Source organism: Ambystoma mexicanum, chromosome 6q, assembly GCF_040938575.1.
Source record: "Ambystoma mexicanum isolate Mex_15411 chromosome 6q, UKY_AmexF1_1, whole genome shotgun sequence".
In the NCBI taxonomy this organism is placed as follows: domain Eukaryota; kingdom Metazoa; phylum Chordata; class Amphibia; order Caudata; family Ambystomatidae; genus Ambystoma; species Ambystoma mexicanum.
In genome coordinates this window covers 203946859-203970418 of record NC_090937.1, presented here as the reverse complement: position 1 = coordinate 203970418, position 23560 = coordinate 203946859, and the positions used below count along the sequence as shown (strand labels likewise).

Here is a 23560-nt window from a genome sequence, read left to right as displayed (position 1 = left end):
GCATCCCGCATCTGAAAGACAAAAGAAGGTGCGTTTAAAGACATTGGGCAACTTTATTACTCAAGTGCCATTACTCCTTCCCACGCCATATCCAGTGGGTATTCCAGCACCCGTCAGCTTCTCTAAAGCTCCGAACTTGTACCTGCAAGATAAAAGGGACAGTTAGTGCGCATCGTGAAGCAGGCTACAAGCGCTTACTTACGTGCTTCCAGGCGCTTCTATTCCTCACGCGGGTTCGATCCTCAACTCTCATCAGCCCGCCATCCGCCATCGCCGGAACCCTGCAAAACAAGAGATATCATTACAAAAGACTTTTAAGACATTTGAAGTGCCCAGAACTTACCGTTCGTGCAGTTAACGACGGACAGCAGTCCTCTGAGGTCAAGAGGCCTGCACCCTTATCCAGTGAAGAAATGGTTACGGCACCCTGCCCCGAGGCAGATCGAGAGCTCGGCGTTCACTTACCTAAGGTGAGGGTGTTAACCTTTGGGGTTCTACAGGAGAAGAGAAAGGGAAGAGGAGAGAGGCACCCAATAACCCCAGTTCATTAATCCCATATTTTCTATCTGCAGACATCTTACTCTTCGAGTCAGACATACAGTGCACAGAGGTCCAGCCCAAAGAGCCAACTGTGTGTTACACATCACCTTTGAAGATACGGCATTCACCCAGTCAAGACCGGCGCCTCTGCGGGAATCAGGTGAGCGTTACAGAGTAATAGCAGTAGGACAACAGACTGGTGATGGGGGGTCCTCTCTATTTCTGAAAATCAACCTTCCTTACAGTTTAAGGTGGTATTCCGCACTGGAAGGAAACACCCTGAAATTCTTTACTAATCCACAATCAGAAACTCCCACTCCTATAGTCCAGAAAGAGGTGAAATCAGCTCAGAGCCTGGCTGATATTCAGCAAATTGGAGAGCAGTTGTTCATCCCTGTTCAGTTAAATGATGGGAAGGACTCTGTTCTTGCTCGAGTGTGTGTGAACAACGGTAAGAGCTTCATCAGCGAAGCCATGTTCCACCAACTCCCAAAAGATCCAGCCATTCCCACATTCAAACTGATAGACAAATGGGAAATGGACCTGGAAGCACCTAATTCCAAACATCTCCTGCCAAGCAGGTGTATGCTCAAAATCTCCATTGGCAACAAGAGCATAGTCCACAATTGTTGGGTCGTGCGAGACGTCACTGCCGCTTTTTACTTAGGCAGTGACATTCTCAATCGCTTTGCCATTAGTTTGGACCTAATAAACTTCAAAGCTTGGTCCCGATTAGCGGATAATCCCATGGGCTTTGATGATCCAGAAAAAGCATTTAGGTCAGCTCAATTGCTACCTTATGCAGTTGAAATTCAGATCAAAGAGGAAGTCACCATCCCAGAAAGGACCCGACAATTCTCCCTGGAAGTGAAAGTTAAAAGAGGACAAAAATTGAAAATCCCTGATACTTATATACATCTAAATGCTTCTCTCCAACAGCAAGGGTTGGGGGTAAACCCAACACCATTAGTCAACATAGAACATGGCACCATTCCAATAGAGGTGGATAACAGCGACTTAAAGAGTATTACTCTAGCCGCAAGCACCATTATCGGAATGGCGGTTGATGACCAACATTTTTCCATTGATTTAGGGAATGAAAGGTTAGGACCGATCCCCAAGGACTGTTTTGACAGTGACAGTGGTGACAATACAACACCAGACAGGATTTTCACCCGGCATGGGGGGAACTTCCTGGTGTACACTTCTTGCCCTTATGGTAAGGAAGATGTGACTTGTGACTTCAGGGGGGATGAGGTGATTTTCCAGGTCCATGAGGGCTGCCTTTCGCCTCCAGTCCAAATCAGCACTCTGACCAGGGACTTCTCCACCCAGCTGGAGGAGGCCGCTGAAATAGCCAAACCAGAAGACTTTGCAGGCTTCAGGCAGATGGTGGAAGAGAGAGTCAACCTAGCTGATGCCTGTGTGACTCTGGAACAAAAGCAAAAGTTGAAACAAGTTTTCTTGGATTTCCAAGATCTCTTTGCGGTAGACTCATATGACTGTGGTCGCACCAACATCCACACAACAACAATTCCCACGGACCCCGGAATGACTCCAGTGTTTGTGAAGCAATATCGTTTGCCTCTCGCATCCATGGAGTCCCTTACTGAAATAATTAAGAACCTTGAGTCCCGGGGGATAATCCGTCCAGTCCACAGCACTTTCAATAATCCGGTGCTGGGAATATTGAAGCCAAACGGCCAGTGGAGACGCTGCGCCGACCTTAGGGAGCTCAACAAACAGGTCCATACTTCCCAATGGCCTCTGCCCTACATTGACCAAGGGCTGGCCCAGATTCAGGGGTCACAAGTATTCACTGCAATAGACCTGACCAATGGATACTGGACCATGCCTGTCAGTAGGGAGGACCAATACAAGCTGGCTTTTACCTTTGGGGGCCAGCAGTACACATGGACCCGGACTCCCTTCGGATAACTCAACTCCGGCAATGAATTCAACATTTTCCTACACAAGGCCATGACCGACCTGGGTGCAAGGGGTAACCTGGCTTATGTAGATGATGTCCTCATCAAAAGTTCATCTGTGGAGGAACACATAGCAGAGATCAGTTATGTTCTGACCCAGTTGAGGGCCGCCGGAGCAAAACTTTCCTTTCAGAAAGCACAGTGGTGTAGAACCCGTGTTAATTTCTTGGGGCATGAGATTACTCCTCAGGGTCTCTGTCCCCAGGAAAAGAAAGTGGAAGCACTCCAGAAAATGAAAGACCCCACAACTCTGCGGGAACTAAGGAGCCTCCTTGGACTGACTAATTACAGCAGAAAGTTCATTGAAGGCTACGCAGAGATCACCAGACCCCTGATTCATCTCCTGAAGGGGGGGGGGGGTCAAGTGGGAATGGGGTCCAGAACAAGCCGAGGCGGTAAAACAACTCAAAAGAAGCCGCTCACAAGCGCCTTGCCTAGCTTACCCTGTCAGAAACAAGGAGTTCTTCCTGGAGATGTGGTTCTCTAATACGTGCTTGAGGGCAGTATTATACCAAAAGCATGACAAGGTCAATAAAGTAATCTCCTATGCGAGCAAAACTTTATCCTTTGTGGAGGAAAAATTCAAAGATTGTGAGAAGGCACTCCTGGCAACGGTGTGGGCATTGAAGAATTACCGCCCGTTTATCCAGGGGGAACACATCATAGTGGAGACTCCACACCAGCCTCTGCAATATCTCCAAAGTGATAGAATCCGGGCCGGAAATGTGAGTAATTCCCGAATTACTTCCTGGATTCTGTCAATGCAAGGCTTTCCTGTGGAGGTGAGATATGGCCAAAACAAGAAGAGTCCCCTCGCGCAAGGTCTGGCTGACTTGCATGATTGTGCCAGAGAAAACTGTCTCGAGGACGAAAGTCTAAAAATCAAGGACAACACGGAGGCATACCTTAATTCCCCACACAAAGTCTTTGAAGAGGACAAGTGTGAGGGAATGCCCACTGTCTATGTGGATGGATGCTCTTACCATGTTGACAATGACGGGGAGAAAGAACTGGTGGCTGGCGTAGGGAATGCATGGGTGAAGGAGTTCCCAGAACCCTCCGCTGGATACAAAATTGGTCCCCGAAGTAGTCAGGTGGCAGAATTGATGGCTGTGCATCAGGCCATCCTCACTGCTGTCCAGCATCAACTCCACGAACTGGTCATAATTACAGATTCTGATTATGTCCGGAACGGGTTCGTGGAGCACCTGATTAATTGGAAAACCAGAGGCATGTTATGTGCTAACAACAAATCCCTGAAACATGGGAAGTTAATCCAAAACATTGATGATCTGGTCACATCGAATGGGATGACCATCTATTGGAAAAAGATCAAGGGTCATTCCAAAGTAGAGGGACCAGACAAAACTGAAAATGACTTAGCTGATCAGCTCGCCAAAACCGGGGCCATCCAAGGGGATCTAATTGAGATTTTGTCCCTGTTGGGGGAAATCCAGGTCACTGCTATCACTAGGTCCCAGACAAATGCTCACAATGATCTTTCAACTGCCCAATGGAGCAAGGAGACCCCTGATGCTGATTTGATTACAGCTCAGAAGGGGGATCCAATTATTGGTAAGTTTTACCAACACCTTGAGGACTCTGAGAACTTTCCCCTGACGGATACCGATTACATTGGGAAAGAGGACCTAAGAGTGTTGATGAAATGTCCAAAAATGTTCCGAATCCAAGACGGTTTGCTGGTAAGGAAATCCAAAGCTGGCCACGATCAGTGGGTGGTTCCTACCTCATTCCGAAGCCTGATGTTAAGTCACGCCCATGATGCGGCCACCGCCGGTCATAGGGGGTTTCACACAACACTGGAAATCTTAAGAGAGGTTGCATACTGGCCACACATCGGGCAGGGCCTTGACCAATACTTGAAGGGGTGTCTTGTGTGTGCACAATTTCAGCCATCATCCCTCACGCACCTTGCACCCCTCCAAAAGAGGGGGATGACACTTGCCATGGTCAGATTTGCAAATCGACTTTGTAGGCCCTGTGATTCGCTCGTCTAGAGGAAACAAGTACATGTTGACAGTTACATGCTTGTTTACCAAGTGGGTGGAATGTCTCCCAGCCCCAAATTGCAAGGCAGAAACAGCAGCTGCCCTGATGATTAAACACATCTTTTCCCGTTTTGGTCTACCTCAAAGGATTGAGTCAGACCGGGGTAGCCACTTCAACAGTGAAGTAATGACAAAGATGTGGGTGATACTGGGGGTCAAGAGAAAGCTACACATTGCTTACAGGCCAGCTTCTTCTGGGGCAGTAGAGAGATATAACCGAACCATTGTGAGCATATTAAAGAAGTTTGTGGCAGATTCTGGGCCAAGTTGGGATATCCGATTACCTCTGGTCCTAATGGCCATCAGATCTACCCCTTCATCTGCAACCAAAATGTCACCATTCGAGTTGATGACTGGACGCAAGATGGTGCTTCCGCAGCATTTGCTCTACAGGACCCAAGAGCAGACACTAATAAATGCCTCCACAACTCATGAGTATGTGGAGAATTTAAGGAAACACCTTCAACATGCTTTTGCCTATGCTCAGCGGAATCTAGAAAGATCAGCTGAGAGTATGAAGACCCACTATGACCTCAAAACTTCCAGGAAGGAATATCAGGTGGGGGACCGGGTCTATTTATACAATTTCCAAAGGAACCAGGCCAAACAGCGAAAATTCTTGCCTACATGGAAGGGACCCTTTGAGATTATAGACAAGATCTCCTCTGTGGCCTACAAGATCCGCATCCCCAAAGGCGGTTTGGCAGAGGGGGAAGACAAGTGGGTCCGCATGAACCAGTTGAAGTGTTGCCATCACAGGCACACTTTGCAGCAACTGGAGGAGTCCTCTGCAATCCCAGAGGGTACCGCTCCAGAGTAATTCAATTCCAACCCTAAAATATCCTACATATAACCTATCAAATTCTGTGTTTCTCAAGTTTATGTGTTCCTGTCGCTTAATTTAAAAACATGTGCATGTTCATATCTGTTGAGTTCTAAAATATATATGCCACCCCACTATATCAATGGTGGGGGAGAAATGTCCATGAATAGGTATTGCCGCTCTTCCTTTGTCGTCCTAGGAGAAAGAAAACCTGGAGACTGGCCAAGGAGGACGATCGGAGACCGGGAGCAGAGACGCAAGGGGCCCGGGGTACCGCCCAATATTCCCATCAGGACCGGCGAGGAGAACCGATCGATCAGTACCGGATGGAGGAAAAGATGCTGAACTGTGCCATCTACCAGAAAAAGATGAGGAGAACATCCCAGATCTTGCGATTTCCATCAGTGAAACAGAATGGCCATCGCAAGAGGGGGGCTTGTGGGATATTTTTCCCCATGCATCCGAGCCCTAGCACAAAAACTGTGCAGTACTGGCATGGAAAACATCATGATGGCCAGAACTTCCCAGAAAATGCACAGGGATTTGCATGAAGAATAGGCTGCCACCCATGTTTGCCTATGTTGTGAGCACAGAAGGGCAATGAGCCTAAAACCATTGTAAAAGGGGCAATGCTGATTGCCAAAAGCAACCCATAACTGGTGGGAATTCGTTTTCTTCAGGTCAAACATGGCTAATTTATGGGCACAAAATTGTTTTACTGCAGAACTACACCAATGCCATTTGTTGAACCTGGACAACATACTTCCATGTAATATCTCTTATTTGAAATGCTTGAATTCAAGACTGATCCAAAAAAAATTGCATGCAGTACCCGCTTTTGACTGAGGGCGGCAGTAGCGGTCTAAACTCTGACAGGGAAACTGCATGTCAGGAGTTGCAGGAGAGGCCTTTACATCAAAGGCTGGGAGTTAATTAAAATCTTAACCACATGCTGTTCCCAGAAGACAATCTGATTTAATTAACAGGCCAAAGGCTGGGAAACCTCTCACCTCCAGAGATTCACACCAGGAGTTAGAATCTCACATGACCTCTTGATTGATAGAAGGCAGACTGGCTGGGAGCCTCCTGGAGACCACACAATAGGCTCTCGCACTTGAATAGAATATGTTGATTTTGACTGTTTCCTGTCAACAAAGGCCTGCCTGCCAGAAGACACATGTGGTCACTGACCCACCCAAGTCTTGGAGGCGGACTCCAACACTCTGAGAACTGAATTGAAAGCAAAATATATAGTTTACAAAAGTACTGATAACTCTTTGTAATCAAATGACAGGAATGTATAACTTTGAGAGCCTTAATTTAAAAAATGTACCTTCGATTCAAGCCCAAACTCCAATTTGTGTGATGTTCTGGGGCAAAACCCCGCCATTTATTGATACTAGCGACTCTGTGTTTAAGCTAGAGACATGGGAATTTACTGGAGTATGTATGGACAGGCCGTGTATATGTGTATAATTTTTAATGAAGAACCAAGGTTGCATAACCCACTAAAATCGAAAATAAGTTGCCATTTTTGAATGCAAGCCCTCAGGAAGAGCAGAGTTTGAACAGAGTATACCTCATGTGATAGGTAATATGTACATGCAATGACAAACCACTATGTATTTGAGAATTGTGTATTTTGATCAAATATAGATTTGTGTGCAATTTGACAGGGGAGTGTCCTTTCTGCAAGCCATTAAATGACATCATTCTGACACACAATCCTACTCTCCAGTGAGAACGCAAAGAATTCTCCAACCTATCAGAACTCTGAAGGGGTTGGGCCTAGAAAGATAGCCTCTCCACCCACTTTCAAAACACATAAAAAGAGACTGCTGGGACAGGTAGAGGCATTCAATTCCATTTGCTGCGGAGCATGCTGAACGACGACTTCACATCCAGAGATCCTACACTTAGACTTCCAAGCTAAACAGAGACTACAGAACTTTGAACCAAGAAGGCCCACTGCCAGCAAAAGTATTTGTCAGCAGGCCCAAAAATCATTTGCAGACTATTCACAGCCGGACCCAGGTGTTGATTCTGGCCTGAAACCCTGTGCCAGAAATATCCAGAAGCAGTGCTGTACCCAGAGAAAGCAGAGCAGTATCCAGAACCAGAGGCCAGAGATCCAGAGTGACCCAGACCGCTGTTAGCAGAACCAGAGAGCTGACCCAGATCACTGTGAAGTGGCGAGACCAGAACCGGAGTCCAGTCCAAAACCTGACCAGATCCGTGGGAGGCCTATTTCAAAATATATTATGAGTACCTAGCAGAACTGTGCAGAACAAATCTCTTAGTTAAAATAATATAATTCAATCTATTTTAATCTAACCAGAACTGCCTCCTAACTGTCACCTGTCATTTGCAAAGCTGTCACCTGTCATTTTCTAGCTGCAAGCTGTAACCTGTCGCTTTGAACTTTTAAAATTTCAAGTCCAAAAAACAACCTTCACAAAATCGTACATAACTCCGTAACCGTTACCTTTCCAACAAGCCTAGAACCGACTTCCTACTCCTTATACTCTCTCCGCAATCACGATTCACGCATTCGCGAATTTTGCCGCGATTTGCGATTTGGCACGATTTCTTTACTTGTAAAAAGATAGCTGCTTTTGCCTGAACTGCTAAATTTCGTTTGCCTCTTAAGAACCATCCCTGAATCATTGCTAGAGTGAGCCTGAACTCATGTTAACTAGATACCACTCACCCTGAACCTCCTGAAGGGAATTAAAAGCATTTTCAGCATATTTCTCACTGCATTGTCACCATATTCAAAGCATTTTGCCTGTGTTTCAAAACTCCTATCTGTTGTATAAGCTGCTGGGGGGGAATTGAACTGAATTCTATTTGATTGCATTCCTAAGAACTGTGTCATCTTCATCTTCATCTCCTTACATTGCATAAAAGGGGGGTGAATTGTCCAAGAAAGTGATTACATTGTCTTTTGCTGAAACCCTATCAAGTTATTTTCTGTACTGCATTTTCATTCCACCTTGCATCCATTTGAAACCATAAAAGTATTGTTGCTATCTTATCCATCCTATAACCACTCATCATTGATTATAAAGAAGTGTGCTAGTGCCAGACTATCCATTATTGATTACTGCTCAGATTAAGTGTGATATTCAATTATTAATTTATTATAAATTGTGATATATATATATATATATATATATATATATATATATATATATATATATATATATATATATATATATTGTTTAAATTCTCAAATAAACCTTTAAACTTGCAAAACAGAACTACTTCTTGGCTCAGTGGGGTCAGGGGGATTCCAAGAGAGGGGTGTTATATAGGGGTAGTCATCCAGAACTCATGAACTGGACATAAAGATATATCAATAAGGGTTTCCATTTAGTATCCCAGACTAGGCATTGACTTAGCTGTAGTGTTGAATTGAATCCTCTTACAATCCTTATTGCTTAGGTTTCGAACGTTCTCTAATAGTTCTTCCACTTTATTTTTTGGGATTCTGCATAACCCAGGGGAGGTGTCTATTTCTACCCCCAAGAAAATGATATTAGTTGATGGGTTGGTCGTTTTTTCAGCTGCAAGTGGAATGCCCCATTGTGCAGCCATTCTTGTCAATTCTGCCATTGCACTCGCGCAGTCCTCTGCCCCAGCTGGGCCTATTACTATGAAATCATGCAGGTAGTGTACTACCCTGGCCCCTGGTACTTGCTTTTGAAATGTCCATTGGAAGAAAGAACTAAATTGTTCAAACAGCGCACAAGATACTGCGCAACCCATGGGGAGGCATGTGTCTAGATAGATTTTTTTTTTCAAAAGTGAAACCCAACGATTGTTGTGAGTTCAGAAAAGCGGACTCTATGTCTAGTCTCGCCATCAGGGCCTCCCTGCCGCAGTCCTGTATGATTCTTAGAGCCTCCTGGAAGTGAGTGTAATTTACTGCTGATTGAACTTCGGGGATGCCGTCATTAAGTGACTACCCCTTGGGGTATGATAGATGATGTATTAACCTCATCTTTACAGGTCCCTTTTTTGGTACTAGCCCTAGTGGTGATACTATAAAATTCTGGCATTATTTACCATGGACCCCGTATTCTACCCAGTTTTAACTCCTCTACAATTTTTTCTCTCATTATCTCTGGGTTGTCTCTTGCTGAGACCAAGCTTTTTGTGATTTTTTGTGATCCTTCACTTTTGAAAGGAATGATGGAACCCTCTTTGAAACCGGATTCAATTGCTGCACTGATGTCTATATCAGGATAAGTCATTAATGCTTCCTGAAACCTTCAGTATTAATGGAGGTTCTGCCTGGCTCCAGCTGTACTACCTGTACAGACTTATTGCTCCTCTTTTTTGCATTTTTGGCCGGAAGCCTAGTGCAGGTACTGTTGGGATGTTCCCTGCCGCAGTTGGAGCAGTTGTGCTTGTACCAGCATTCTTTTCCCCGTGCGCACAGCTTTTTCCCATAATTCCGGCATGTGGTTGTACATTTTGTGGAAGTGTGTGACCTGTTCTGACCCTGGGTATTTGACATAGCCACCCATGGATGATTTTTGCGAAAGGGCTGCTCACCCTTCTTGTGTTTCTCGCTTTCTGAAACTTTATTTCCCCCTTGAGAGGTTTTACTTGTTTTATTGGCTGCTTGGGCGATCTCCTCCTCTGATGGAGGCTTGCCATTAATGAAATATAGGTCATTCTGAACTTCATCCCTTTCAATGGTTGTTCTTTCAGACATATTCCTCCTGAACTTTATGTCGTATGCTAGCCAGACATCCCCCTCATAGGCAGTTATGACTTCTCTGATCTTATCCATGTATGCCCAAATTTGTATCCCATCCCCCAGGAATGTTTCTAGAAAAACTCTGGCTAAAATGGCAAATGATTTTAGCCAGTTGTCCCAGGTCCGTTCTACGTGAGCGTTTCTGCCTACGGCCTTGTCCTCTATCTTTTTGGGGTCCCTGAAAGCATCCTTCCCTTTTCATTGTCCCTCAATGAGTGAGAATATTTCTATAAATTATTTAGCCCTTATGGCCTCCTTTATTGTCAGATCAATGTTCCATGCAAGGGATTTCTTGTACCTATTAAGTATTTCAGTTTCTAAAGCTTTTAATTTGATGTCTAGTTGTGCACTGGTGATCATCATAATTTCTGGTGCTGGACTGGTAGTTATGTCAATTGGCCCTGTGCTGTTTGTACTGGGGGCAGCCCATGCTTTTAATGGTCCTGCTGCTTCTGCCCCTGTCACTGCTGTTATAGGTACCACTGGTTCAGTGGGTGTTCTGGTGTCTACAGTCACTATGGGTTTAAATGGTATATTATTCCCCATAGCCCCTGGTGGGTCTTTGGGTGCCTGATGTTTGTCCCTGATCTCTAAAATCATTTGTTCCATTTGTTTTTCATATTATCACAGAGTAATGACAATTGCTTATTCTTGTTACCTTTTAAATTTCTGTCCATTGGTGTCTTGGGTTTCTTTGGGGGATAGGGGGGTCGGGCTGTCATCTCCGTCTGTTGACTCTGGTTCTATTACTCTTGGTTTTCCATATAGGTTTTCCCTGACCCATTCCCTGCCATAAAGTTTTGCTGCCTCTTCTGCAGTCATGAGAAGTTGGGATTTAGGTTTCTGATGTTTGGTTTTCTGCTCCTGTGGCTTCCTCTTGGGTGCCATGATAAAACACCACTGTGTGCAAGGCAAAATCAAATGCACCCAGTGTTCAGGGTGCCGTAGCTGTTGTGCCCCATAATCAGGGTACTGTTTCTGTATGTTTGGTCAGCTTAGCTTTAAAAGCTATGCTGCTGTGTGATTTTATAATGCTGCTAACGAAAATATTAGACTTCTTCCTCACCTTGTCGGGCTTGCTGTTATGTGCTGTCCCAATTTGCAACGTTGCCAATAGCACGCTGCCCGTGTTTCAACATATTTCGCTTTATTTGGCAAAAATGTACGCAATTTTTATAGTATCAACGTTTTTTAGACTGCTCCATTTCGTCCTGCTTCGACTTCCTTGTGCGGTTTAAAGTGAAAAACACATTTCTTAGATTGCTGTGGAAACAAAACCTCTCCATGTCGTCCTGCTTCCAATTATTTTGTCTGATGTGCGTGGTTACTAAGGTAACACGGCCCAGGCTCCGAAAATATAGCTACAATCGTCTGTGGATGTATCCTTCCACCTTAAATGAAGATGCAGTGCCCTGAACAGCCTCGAAATAAAGTTTTCCGGGCGCTGACCATGTTGCGATCCTCCAACGCCAGTCCTCCTTGCTGTGGATGACTGCACTGGTTCTTTCTTGCAGGATCGTCCACTGGTTGCATGCGGCTGCAAACCAGGGAGGTTTCCGGCAGCCTCTCAGCCTTGAAAAACTGCACTCAGCTCCTCAACAAACTAAAGAGTCAGACTAAATGTCCGGCAAATTACTTTTTGCTTAATGAAAACGCTCGATCAGGACCAGCTGCCCTTCTTCAGATAGACGGAGTAAGTAAAAACTCCAGTCATAATTCGAGAAGCTAGCCTGAACAGGGCAATGTTCAGAAGAAAAAGTAACATGACTCTGTGTACACAGTGTACTCGCTTGTGTTTGGGTCCCTGTGCAGGGTCCCAAACTGTTTGTATCTTTCTTGCTGCATGCAGCTCCTTATATAGGACCCAGGGGTAGCCCTGGGCCTTGTTGTGTATGTGTGGGGGCTGTGAGGCCAGCCCCCAGGCCGGCAATGGCGCTGACTGTTGAGCCCCCGTGGGTGCCTACCTTTTTTGTTCCCCAGGCTCCCTGTTTCCCCACATCTGGGTGCTTAGCACCTACTTTGGCAGCAAAAGACGAGGTGTTGCTTCACACCTCACCCTTCCTTTGTGTCCTGCCGTGTTGCAACTGTGTGTTACCTGACCGTGGTGGGGGAGAAGGGGAGCCAGTCCTATTTGTGGGCTGCTGCCTTTCTCCCCTGCCTGGCTGCCATTGGGAACCAGTTACCAGGCCCCGCTTGGTGCCTGACAGCATTGGCCAGAATTGGCCCTTTGTGCTTTAAGAAAGCTGGGACCCTTCCCATAATTTAGAACCACCCTACCAGGCCTGCCTGCCACACTCAACCTGCTGCGTAACGGGCCTGCCCTTTTTTCTAGAAAGAATCCTCTTCATCCGGATCAGAATGGATCAGAATGGAATATTCTGCTAGGGACCTCTACAGCCCCGGGAAATTGGCGTTTGAGAAAAACACTCCACAGAGTCCACTTCTGTTGCATCCACAGCTCCACAAGGCCTACACATTCCAGCCAACTGTCCTTCATTCTGAGGCATGCACATCCCAGCCAACTGTCCTTCATCCCGAGGCATGCACATCCCAGCCAACTGCCCTTCATCCCGAGGCATGCACATCCCCACCAACTGTCCTTCATCCTGAGGCATGCACATCCCAGCCAACTGTCCTTCATCCTGAGGCATGCACATCCCAGCCAACTGTCCTTCATCCCGAGGCATGCACATCCCAGCCAACTGTCCTTCATTCCGAGGCATGCACATCCCAGCCAACTGTCCTTCATCCCGAGGCATGCACATCTCAACTAACTGCCCTTCATCCCGAGGCATATCCATCCCAGCCAACTGTCCTTCATCCCAAGGCATACACATCCCAGCCAACTACCCTTCATCCCGAGGCATGCACATCCCCACCAACTGTCCTTCATCCTGAGGCATGCACATCCCAGCCAACTGTCCTTCATCCCGAGGCATGCACATCCCAGCCAACTGTCCTTCATCCCGAGGCATGCACATCTCAGCTAACTGTCCTTCATCCCGAGGCATATCCATCCCCGCCAACTGTCCTTCATCCCAAGGCATACACATCCCAGCCAACTACCCTTCATCCCGAGGCATGCACATCCCCACCAACTGTCCTTCATCCCGAGGCATACACATCCCTGCCAACTGTCCTTCATCCCGAGGCATACACATCCCAGCCAAGTGTCCTTCATCCCGAGGCATACAAATCCCAGCCAAGTGTCCTTCATCCCAAGGCATACACATCCCAGCCAACTTCCCTTCATCCCGAGTTATACACATCCCAGCCAACTGTCCTTCATCCCGAGGCATAGACAAGTTAGCCAACTGTCCTTCATCCCGAGTTATACACATCCCAGCCAACTGTCCTTCATCTGCATCCTCCTTGTCCTCTCCTCTGCCTCTGGAACTATTGCAGATGATTAACTTCCAGAAATCCATGCCTGCCCGGCTCTCCTGGCATAACCAGTCAATTTAGAAAGGCCACGTTCTTCTCATCGATCCATGGACCCAATCACCATACACTCACCATCTATGCACCCAAACTCTGTCCCGCCATCACTTCAGTATTTCAATCCTTTCCTTGCCTCATTCCCCAATGCTCCAACACATCCTAGATCCTCAACCAGCCTGGACAACTTCCCTAATGTGAAGCCTTCTGAACCTGGAGGATCCAGCCTGCATTTCTGAAGCTAGGCAACCAACATGCCGTGCCCTGAGCTGCAGTGATGGATACACACAACTCACTGTGTTCTCCTCACGCACTGTCTCAACGGGTGCTGCCCTGCCGCATCGTTTAGTTCATGTTGCAGTCCTGCTGCTGCTTATCCATAATCTGACGACCATTGCTCATGAAACACAGGTGGAGTTGCTGTGTTAAACGTGTCTCTTACAAAGACTGCATCATAATAAACAAATAACGAATTGAAAAATGCTAAATGCTGCATAATGAAAGAGCCTGTGCACCACAATGGGCAATAGCCAATTGGTGACGAACGAAGTAAATATTATTCAAATGTTCATGGTCGCTAGTTGTAGTGTCAACTGTCATATTAGGCAGAGCATGCAAAACGTGACTCCATTACATTACATATTAACAACAAAATCCTTATATTTTACCTCTAGGTACTAGTGTACAAGGACCAACCAACCAGATTCCGCAGGCAACATCAGTCTCACATCAAGCTGAAGCAGGTGAAGGTAAGCCTTTCCATTAGTAGAACATGAGAAGTGCTCACATTTTAACTTCATCTGTTCTCAATTTCCAAATCAGCCTCCTTCCCTGCAGCCATCTTACCCTATACACTATTTTGAAGGAGGCACTGTAGTGCTGTGCTCTACTGAGGAGTTTGGCCTGTCAATGAAAGAGGGTTCTTGAAGTAGAAAAGAGTGAAAGGAAAGTGCCCTGTTGAGCACTAATTGGAGTACAGCATTCGAGTGGCAGGAAGCCTTGCATCCAGCATCACAAGGAGCATTGTACAATGGGCTGCCAATAACAGTGGCCTTCAAACAGGGGTGTTGATAGGTCTGGAAAAGATGCAGGGTTCCGCTAATGTCAGGACTCTCGGGATCGGGGCTAGCTAGCCTTTTGCATGTAGTCCCTGAGCTTCTGTCTGGGGCTACAACGAAAAGACCCGGAGCTATAGCCCCTTTAGCACCCCCCCCCCTAGAAACGCCTCTGCCCTCAAACATCTAGAACCAAAGGAAGAATCACAGACCTCTGCTCGTCTCTATGGCCCGCGTGTTTTTAGACTCACAAAGTGCTTATCAAGACTCCTGTTCCCTTCTATGGACACTGTGGCCTGAGGAAGAAAGACAGGGGTGAGGTGGCTACATTCAGCTTGGAGAGATGGTGCCAAGCTCTCTGCCCACTGTCACATATCCATGTCCGTTGCCTGGCAGCCACAGGGAATGTCTACTGGGCAATGGGAGGTAAGAGCTTGCAGTTTGGGTGGGTCCTGGGAGAAACAGTGCCAAGGCATTCTCCTGCACATCTAGACAAGAGGAAATCTTGAAAAGGATTCTGGAAGCTGAAATGTGTTGTCTGTTGCATTTTAACAGGTTCGAGCGCATGGGCTACAACAGGGGTCTGCAACCTGTGGCTCGCCAGATGTTTTGGACTACGACTCCCATGGTCCCTCACCATTGACTACGCTGGCTAGAGCTGATGGAATTTGTAGTGCAAAACATCTGGACAGGTTTTCTGGTAGTATCCTAACATACTCGTATATACGAATACCGGACGCTGAACCCGCCAAAAATGAAATAAGTTAGATTCTCACCTGACTTCCAGTGTCCCCCCCACCTGGGTTCTTCATGTCCTGTACTGAGGTGTCCTCCAAAAGGTATATTGCCAATAAGGTGCAGATAGATAGGCACCAAGTGGCACTAATATGCAGAATAGAATCGCACCTGCCTGATTCAGATTTCATACCTGCCTTCCAAGCTCTCTTCTGCACCTAGACGGCGTCAATGCTTTTCTCACTGGAGTCCTTGACTCTACTTTGGCCCCATTGAATAGCATCTCATGTGCAGCTGCCATATTTTGCTAGATGGCAATCAGATGGCACCAACTGTGGTGGACCTGCACCGACTTACCATCTAAGCAGGCCAACAGAGCATGGAACGCCACATATCGCAAAATCTAGAAGTGCAAAGGAGCTTTGCTCCCAGACTCTGGAGTAATAGAACCCCTCACTTCAGGCTTAACGCAATGGAATGTGACGTCGCCAGAAATGAACATATCAAGGTGAAATATGCACCTTTCATTACATTGACTTTGCATAACCACCCAAATTGAACAGGACGAATGGCATTTGCTTTCATAAAATCAACACACACACAAAACCAGGAGAGGATTTTTTCTTCTAATAGTGTTTTTGAAAACGTTACACAGTGTGCATGCTTTAAACTCCAAGAACAAATAGAAATGTTTTCCCTGGGACTTGCAGTACCGAAATGGGACATTTCACCTTTAGTTGTTTGTTATTTTTCATCCGGTTATATAGTGCAGTGGTGAAGTGTCCGACCTGCAGACTTGGTGGCTTTAATTAATAAATTCAAGGAAGACTTGCAATGTTTCTCACTTTCTCATTTTAGCTGGAGGGGGGACTGAGTCCACCCTCTGAAAAAAGTGGGTGGACTGTGTCCCCCCGCGTGTACCCTCGCTTAAGCTGCACCTTATTTTCAACCTTCTTCATGCACGCTACGTATCGTTCACTCGGCGGGCTCCAAAAACCTGCATTATGTCTACGCTCTCTCTTGCAAAGTCCAGATGATCAGTCATCCGGGAGGCTGACTTCGGTAGGAGGAGCTGCGTCACGCCCCCGAGTGCTGAGAGGATAGCACCGCGGCCACGCGCTGGCCTTGGAAGTATAGACCACGCAGAGCAACACAGATTCGAATCCCGAACACGCGCTCAGATACGATATTAGGGGCAGTATAAAATACAACAAAATAAGTAAGAGTGCAGGTAGTGCACACTTGAACATCATACATGGCATTGTCAAATTACAGTGTAAGTAATAGCTATGAATTCACCATTGAATAACCCAGTTAGAACAAAAGGGCAAAACATGGGGTCTGCTCCGTTTATATTGTGAGATTAAGGTAACGGTTGCCCTTTTCACCAAATCTTCATGGATGAAATAAAATTGGTACCCATACTGAAGCCCACCTCAAATCTTCGGCATCTTACTATTTTGCATTTACAGCTCCATCTATTTCCTGCTTCAAAAGTGGAAGAAGCGTGAGTGCTTTCAGTTGTTGCCAATGTGGACTTAATGCTATTACCAGTGCTTTAAGTGGGCGGGCCTGCCGGTGCCGGGCCCCAGCAGTATCGCAAAAATGGGGCTGAGCTGGGGCCTGCCGTCCCACCACAACATTGGCGGGATGCATTATCCTACCGTGGCCGAAGCCACAACAGGAGATGTGCCCGCCATTAGGTCAGGCAAGCTGACAGAAGTGTCAGCCAGCCACTGCGTTGCTGTAGCTGGCTGGCACTTCTGTCAGTCACTGTAACTTCCTATTGTGACCTCTCGCGTGGGGGTCACCAGAGGAAGTTATAGTGCCTTTGTTTCCCCAGGTCGCCGAGGTGTCTTTAACCCTCGGCGAACCTCCTCGAAAATTTTGAAGTTTATAAAAGATGGCTTGAAAAGTGCACAATTCAAGCCATCTTTTATAAAGCTTTGCGGACGGAAAAAGACGCCTCGGTTATGTCCGTCGGGAAAGCTTTATAAAAGATGGATTGAATTGTGCACTTTTCAAGCCATCTTTTATAAACATAGAAATGTTTAACAAAGATGGCGTGGGAAGTACACAAACCATAAGGTACGCAGACAAATATATAAATGCTATATATTTGTGTGCGTACCTTACTATGGTTTATGTACTTTTCAGGCAATCTTGAAGTACACAAACCGTAGTAAGGCACGCAAAGAAATATATAAATGTAAGCATTTATATATTTATATGCGTACCTTATTATGGTTTGTATCGTATCCAAGCCATCTTTTATAAACATAGAAATATGTTACATACGTCTATGTTTATAAAAGTTGGCTTGCATGCTACACAAACCATAGTAAGGTACGCATACAAATATATCAAATGTTTGTGTATGTTTTTAAGGCCAGGCCCATCCCACAAGCCATGCCCCCGAATGAGGGCCCCCCCTTGATTTCTTACCCCACTTAAAGCCCTGGTTATCAGCTTTCCCTTTCGGAGCGCAGCACTGCTTTATCTGGAGTTAAGATCGACAGCCTGGGCTCTGCAGGCAGAAGCGCCTTTCGGTCTCTCCCAAGTGGGCCTCGGTGTTCTTTTCCGCTGATTCTAGTACAGGTAGACCATCTCTGGGGGGATGGACATTATCGCCCTTCCAGAGGTCACAGAGAATGCGCGCCCTTCTCAAAGAGCATGATTGAAATACCCGTCCGAGTAATCAAGGGATGATTACCAATGCTTGGCGTCATCGGGAGTATTTTCCAAATACACTGCTGCACCCATTAATGATCCTGGCTGATTTTCGAATCAGTAATGGCTATGTCCTTTTTATACTGAAATCCTAGCATGTCAATGACTTTGGACGTTAGCACAGCACCTTTACAGACCCCCCAAAGTCCTATTCATGCTACGTGCTCTTAGTAGCTCACCTCTAACCTAAAGGCCCACACGAACTTTGCAAAACCGGGTACCGGCTGGCAACACAACTGGAACCAGTACATTGCGTCTTATTCTTGATAGTGTTCTGAGGGCACTCGTTCAGCCATTGATTGCGAAGGAATTCTATAGATTGTGTTCAATGGAGAAGTTAAGCGCTTCCCTTTGGCTCCAAGTATGTGTGCAATTAGCATTAGCAAGCTGACGCAGCACTTTATCCTTCCCATGTTGCTAAATTGAGTGTCATTCAAGTGGATCAAAATAACCCCTAGAGTAACAGCGCCTGGAAGCGGAAGAAGTCTGACGTGAAGCGCTGCGTAGACGTGATATTGTTTTATCTTCTTTGACCAAATACATGCATCCGTATTCCACATGTCTTGATGTCTCTGCGTGTCATCCGTTTAAAACCAATTACTGTTCATCGGATTCGGTTGATGGCATCCGTTTGGGTGCCCCTCGTGCTGGGGCAGAGTAACTTAACTAACGGACGCGGAATAACCACTGTGCTGCTGGTGTATCCCCTCTGAACATGCACGGCTGTCAAAAAGCAGCGGCCTTTATGAAATAATACAACTGCGTTGACGATGAGCTCAACATTGTCAAGAATTGTATGACAGATGACATATAACATCGCCTAAAATGCGCATTGTGACATGACGTTTGTTGTCATTGCTGCCACCATTATTTTTTACCACATGTGCATGTCAGCTTTCTGCGTTAGCTGCTCCCTGTCGATCTGGCAGAAAGCGCACGAGGTTGCCGTTTCCTCGGCACATTGTTGGATGGAATTCAACGAAGTGACAATCTTCTGCTTGACAAAGTAGAGCTGGAATAGAAAATGGAGTGTTTTTCATACCGCTTACAACAGTATTGGGTAATGTGCGTTTGTCTTCACAAGTGGCATTGAATAGGTAGAGACCCACCATTTTGGATTATGAACTCGATGTCAAAATGATACCATGTTACAAAATAACGCCATCACATATCCAAGCCTTTTGAGCTCATAACAATATGTGCTTTAATAGCGCTGCATACTAGAAATTCCAGTTTCAGAGCACTTAGTAAAAGGTTTTTTCCAATTACCATCATTATTGCCCAGATTTATGTTGTGGTACTCAATTTGCGATCTTGTAAGGGTGAGGGTGAAGCCATGAGTTGGCTGAAAGATTGTCAAACCCTTGTCTGAGCCATCTGAGAGGTGTGTGTGCTGTGTGCAGAGCTATCCGCTCCTCCTCATGTAACACTCATCTTTACAAATAGTGCGGCTTTATTGCAAATGGTTTCCAGGATTGCCAGATTTGAATGCTGCTAGAAACCTACTGCACCGCAGAAGTCGTCTAGTCTCCCTTGGACTATTCTACTTAGAGTCTGCTACGATCAGTATGCCATGGTTACCAAAACTAAACCTCATGCCTCCCCCTTACACCCTGTGATTGAATAGAAAACATTCTGGCCTTTGATTCTTCCCTGGCTATTGTCTCAGTATTCCCAGTCCATCCTGATTATCTGATAGGTCCAGCTTAGTCTTCAATAAGTAACCATTGATTATTACTTTTGGTTTCGCTACTGAAAACTTCACCCACTACCAGAGCATGGCAATTCCACATGTTGTGACGCGGATCGGAGCTGCGACCAGAATTATAACTTTTGTAACATCATTTCATGCATTGTTTAAGAATATTTGTCTTGGGTGTTAATGTACGAGTTCTGCTAGTGCAACATACTTGATATCTTGCCCTCCGGTATGCAATCCCACCCCACAATTCCAGGCAGTTAGGAGCGTGTGTCGATGGATTGTGTCGTAGTAGCACTAGCTGTGGGATTGTCCATTGTAATAGTATGTTGTAGGATCATGAGTTTTAGGTGTGCATGTCATAGAAGTGAGTGGTAAGAGGGTGTTGGAGCATGTATCATAGGAGCCTATGTTGAAGCATATGTAGTAGTGCGTGGGTTGTAGGAGCTTGTGTATTAAAAGCTTGTTGTAAGAGCGCGTGTTGTAAGAGTTTGTGTCATAGGAGCACATGGTGTAGGATGGTGTGGTAAGAGGGTGTGTTGTAAGAGTTTGTCTCATAGGAGCACATGGTGTAGGATAGTGTGGTAAGAGGGTGTGTTGCAGGAGCATGTGCAGTAGGAGTACATCTTACAGGAGCACTTGTTTAAGGAGCACTTGTCGTTGGAGCACTTTTTGTAGGTGCACTTCTCCTAGGAGCGTGTCTCATACGAGTGTGTGTCATAGGAGAATGCGCCATAGTAAGAGCGCATGTTGTAAGAGTTTGTGTCATAGGGGCACGTGGTGTAGGATGGTGTGGTAAGAGGGTGTGTTGCAGGAGCATGTGCAGTAGGAGTACATCTTACAGGAGCACTTGTTTAAGGAGCACTTGTCGTAGGAGCACTTTTTGTAGGTGCACTTCTCGTGGGAGCGTGTCTCATACGAGTGTGTGTCATAGGAGAATGCGCCATAGTAAGAGTGTGTGTTGTAAAAGTGTGTTGTATGACTTTGTGTCATAGGAGCGCATCTCGTAAGCTTGTGTGTTAAGAGGGTGTCATTGGAGTGTGTGTCATAGGAGCAAGCCATGGCCTAAATTGTTATTAAGAAAATCAAAGTTTTTATGAGCTAACTTGTTAATTATGTTATGTCTAATGTCATTTCTGGTGCAAATGATTTCCGGTCAGCGGTTCCATCGCTTGCATAGCCAAGAAGCTGCATGCCTGCGCAGCAGCTTTACTTTGTACATGATTGCCTATGGAATACGGCCTGCTCTGAAGGGGTTACCACGAGCTTGAACAACAATAGAGAAGTCTGCTATTACAACGAGATGTCTACTTTGTACAAAGTCCTTTGAATGTGGAGATTTTCATTTTACTTTTTCCACGATTTCACTGCCATTCATGCTTGGGTTAAGCATATTATTCAGATGGAATTTAATATAGTCCCGGTGAGTCCCGCTTTGCCGCTACACGCTGCTGCAGTCTGCCCTGCTTTGCTCTGGACTTTGGATTTTTGTGGACTACAACGCCCAGCAGGCTTTGTGCTGGTCCCTGTTGGAGACGGGCCTACATAAGCCTCGAGCCGCGCGCGCGCGCACCCGAGCGAGTCCCGGTGAGTCCCGCTTTGCCGCTACACGCTGCTGCAGTCTGCCCTGCTTTGCTCTGGACTTTGGATTTTTGTGGACTACAACGCCCAGCAGGCTTTGTGCTGGTCCCTGTTGGAGACGGGCCTACATAAGCCTCGAGCCGCGCGCACCGCGCGCGCGCACCCGAGCGAGTCCCGGTGAGTCCCGCTTTGCCGCTACACGCTGCTGCAGTCTGCCCTGCTTTGCTCTGGACTTTGGATTTTTGTGGACTACAACGCCCAGCAGGTGAAATTGACTTCCAAGAAAGCCTATTTCTGTGTGTTTTCTTTTACTTTATACACAAGGTGGACTATATATTACTCATACCTTGTTTATATTTATTTAGGCTTTGTGCTGGTCCCTGCTGGAGGCGGGCCTACATAAGCCTCGAGCCGCGCGCACCGCGCGCGCGCACCCGAGCGAGTCCCGGTGAGTCCCGCTTTGCCGCTTCGCCGCGGCGCCACTCGGGGCTCACCGTAGAACTCAGCGTTTTGCTTACTATTGTTGCTGTGTTCACTCACTCAGCTATTTTGTAACTACTGATTTGCTAGTTATTACTTTGGTCGAAAAATGGCTCAGCCACTTTACTCACTACGGACTGGAATGCCAGTAAAACCTGCAACAGATGAATTCAACCCCTTGAAATCGAAGGAACGGACTAAATCTTTAAAAAGATTTTTTTCTCGAAATTGCTCCACTCCTAACCAGTTGGCCTCGTGTCCGCCTCCGGCGAAACCACCAATGGATTTAACTACGGCGGGCACTCGTAACGGTTTCTTGGGCCAGTCAACAAGAGGGATGAACCTGTTGTGCCCTGCTAATCAGGTGGGAAAATGTCATGTTGTTGAAGGAGTTGTTTGCCCAAATGCAGTAGAGTTAACTGATTTGTCTTTACAATTGCCTGAGTGTGAAATGCTGTATTTGGCCACTTCAAATAATAGAACCTCAAATGATTTAATTATAATACCAATAAGTGGTCAGACTCTTGAACATAAAAACTCCAATAAAGACAAAACGGACATAGTGGTAATTGATTTAGACTCCATGCATACTAGTTACTCAACACAAACCATTTCAGAAAAATTATCATTCTCCCCAAAAATGTTTTCTGATGCTAGTATCGAAGAGTCTAACTCTTCCTCATCATTTCTTGACCCCACCCCAAGGCACACATTAAACAGAGAATCTCAAATCAGGGAAATTATTCCTAGAGACTCGCAGTCCCCTCAGATGGGTAATAGAATTGTGGGTCTAGCACTAGAAGCTATGAACACAACTATGAACACACTAGTGAAATTGTTCGAATCACTTAATGAAAAGCTAAATACACAAAGTGCACAGATTGCATCTATTATGGCATGGCAAGCCGCTGTTCAATTGCCTAACCTAAAAGACATTCATTCGGTTGAATCTAAATCTACTTCTCCCATTAGAATCAAGCACTATGACAAGGCATCATCTCCTTTTAATGCTGGTCACAATCGAGAAGAGTCTCTCTCCAATGTGGAGATTCATGATGTTTCTTTTGTAGTGCCCTTTTTCCAAAACATTATTTTTGACCCAATGGCTTCTGTGACTGGAGAATTGAACTCTCCGCCACCTTGTGTAGAGCTAAGCATTAAGCCAATTTACACAATTTTTGCTAAACCTGCTAAGAGCGGAATGCCCGCTACAAAACCGATAAATCAAGACCTAGGTAAGCTAAATCAAAAAACAACTGTAGCTCCGGAAAAAAAGAAATCCAAAAACATAAAAACCAGAAAAGGGGACGCTTCAAACTCTGCAAAACAGTTTATTAATACACTTACCACACTAAGTCAAAAAAATAACAAGATGTCTACTGCCATTACAAAAAAATATGTACTTTTGAATCAAAAGCGGAGAGCGAGAGGAGGAAATGTAAATTCTCTGCCTAACCCTTTACCTCACTCACCTTTAGATGGTCTAGTGGAAGCCATTGAGAGTCATCACCCTTCGATACCCATTGAACCGGTGATTCCCCCTACGTTCGCTATTGTCCCTTCCAGTGAGTCTACTAGCTCAACTGCCCCTAAGGAGCAAGCCTCTAGACAAGCAGAAATTAAAAGGGCGGTTGAAGCCTACATGGCCAAT

General features: G+C 45.9%; 1 protein-coding gene across 1 annotated transcript in view; it reads left to right on the top strand.

Moving 5' to 3' along the window:
* LOC138515885 (neuropeptide FF receptor 2-like) overlaps positions 1–23560 on the top strand; it is a 620178-nt gene that overhangs the window by 191143 nt on the left and 405475 nt on the right. Inside the window, exon 2 of the mRNA XM_069630644.1 lies at positions 14304–14378. The gene's annotated coding sequence lies outside the window, so the exon portion shown is untranslated. The remainder of the gene's footprint in view (positions 1–14303; positions 14379–23560) is intronic.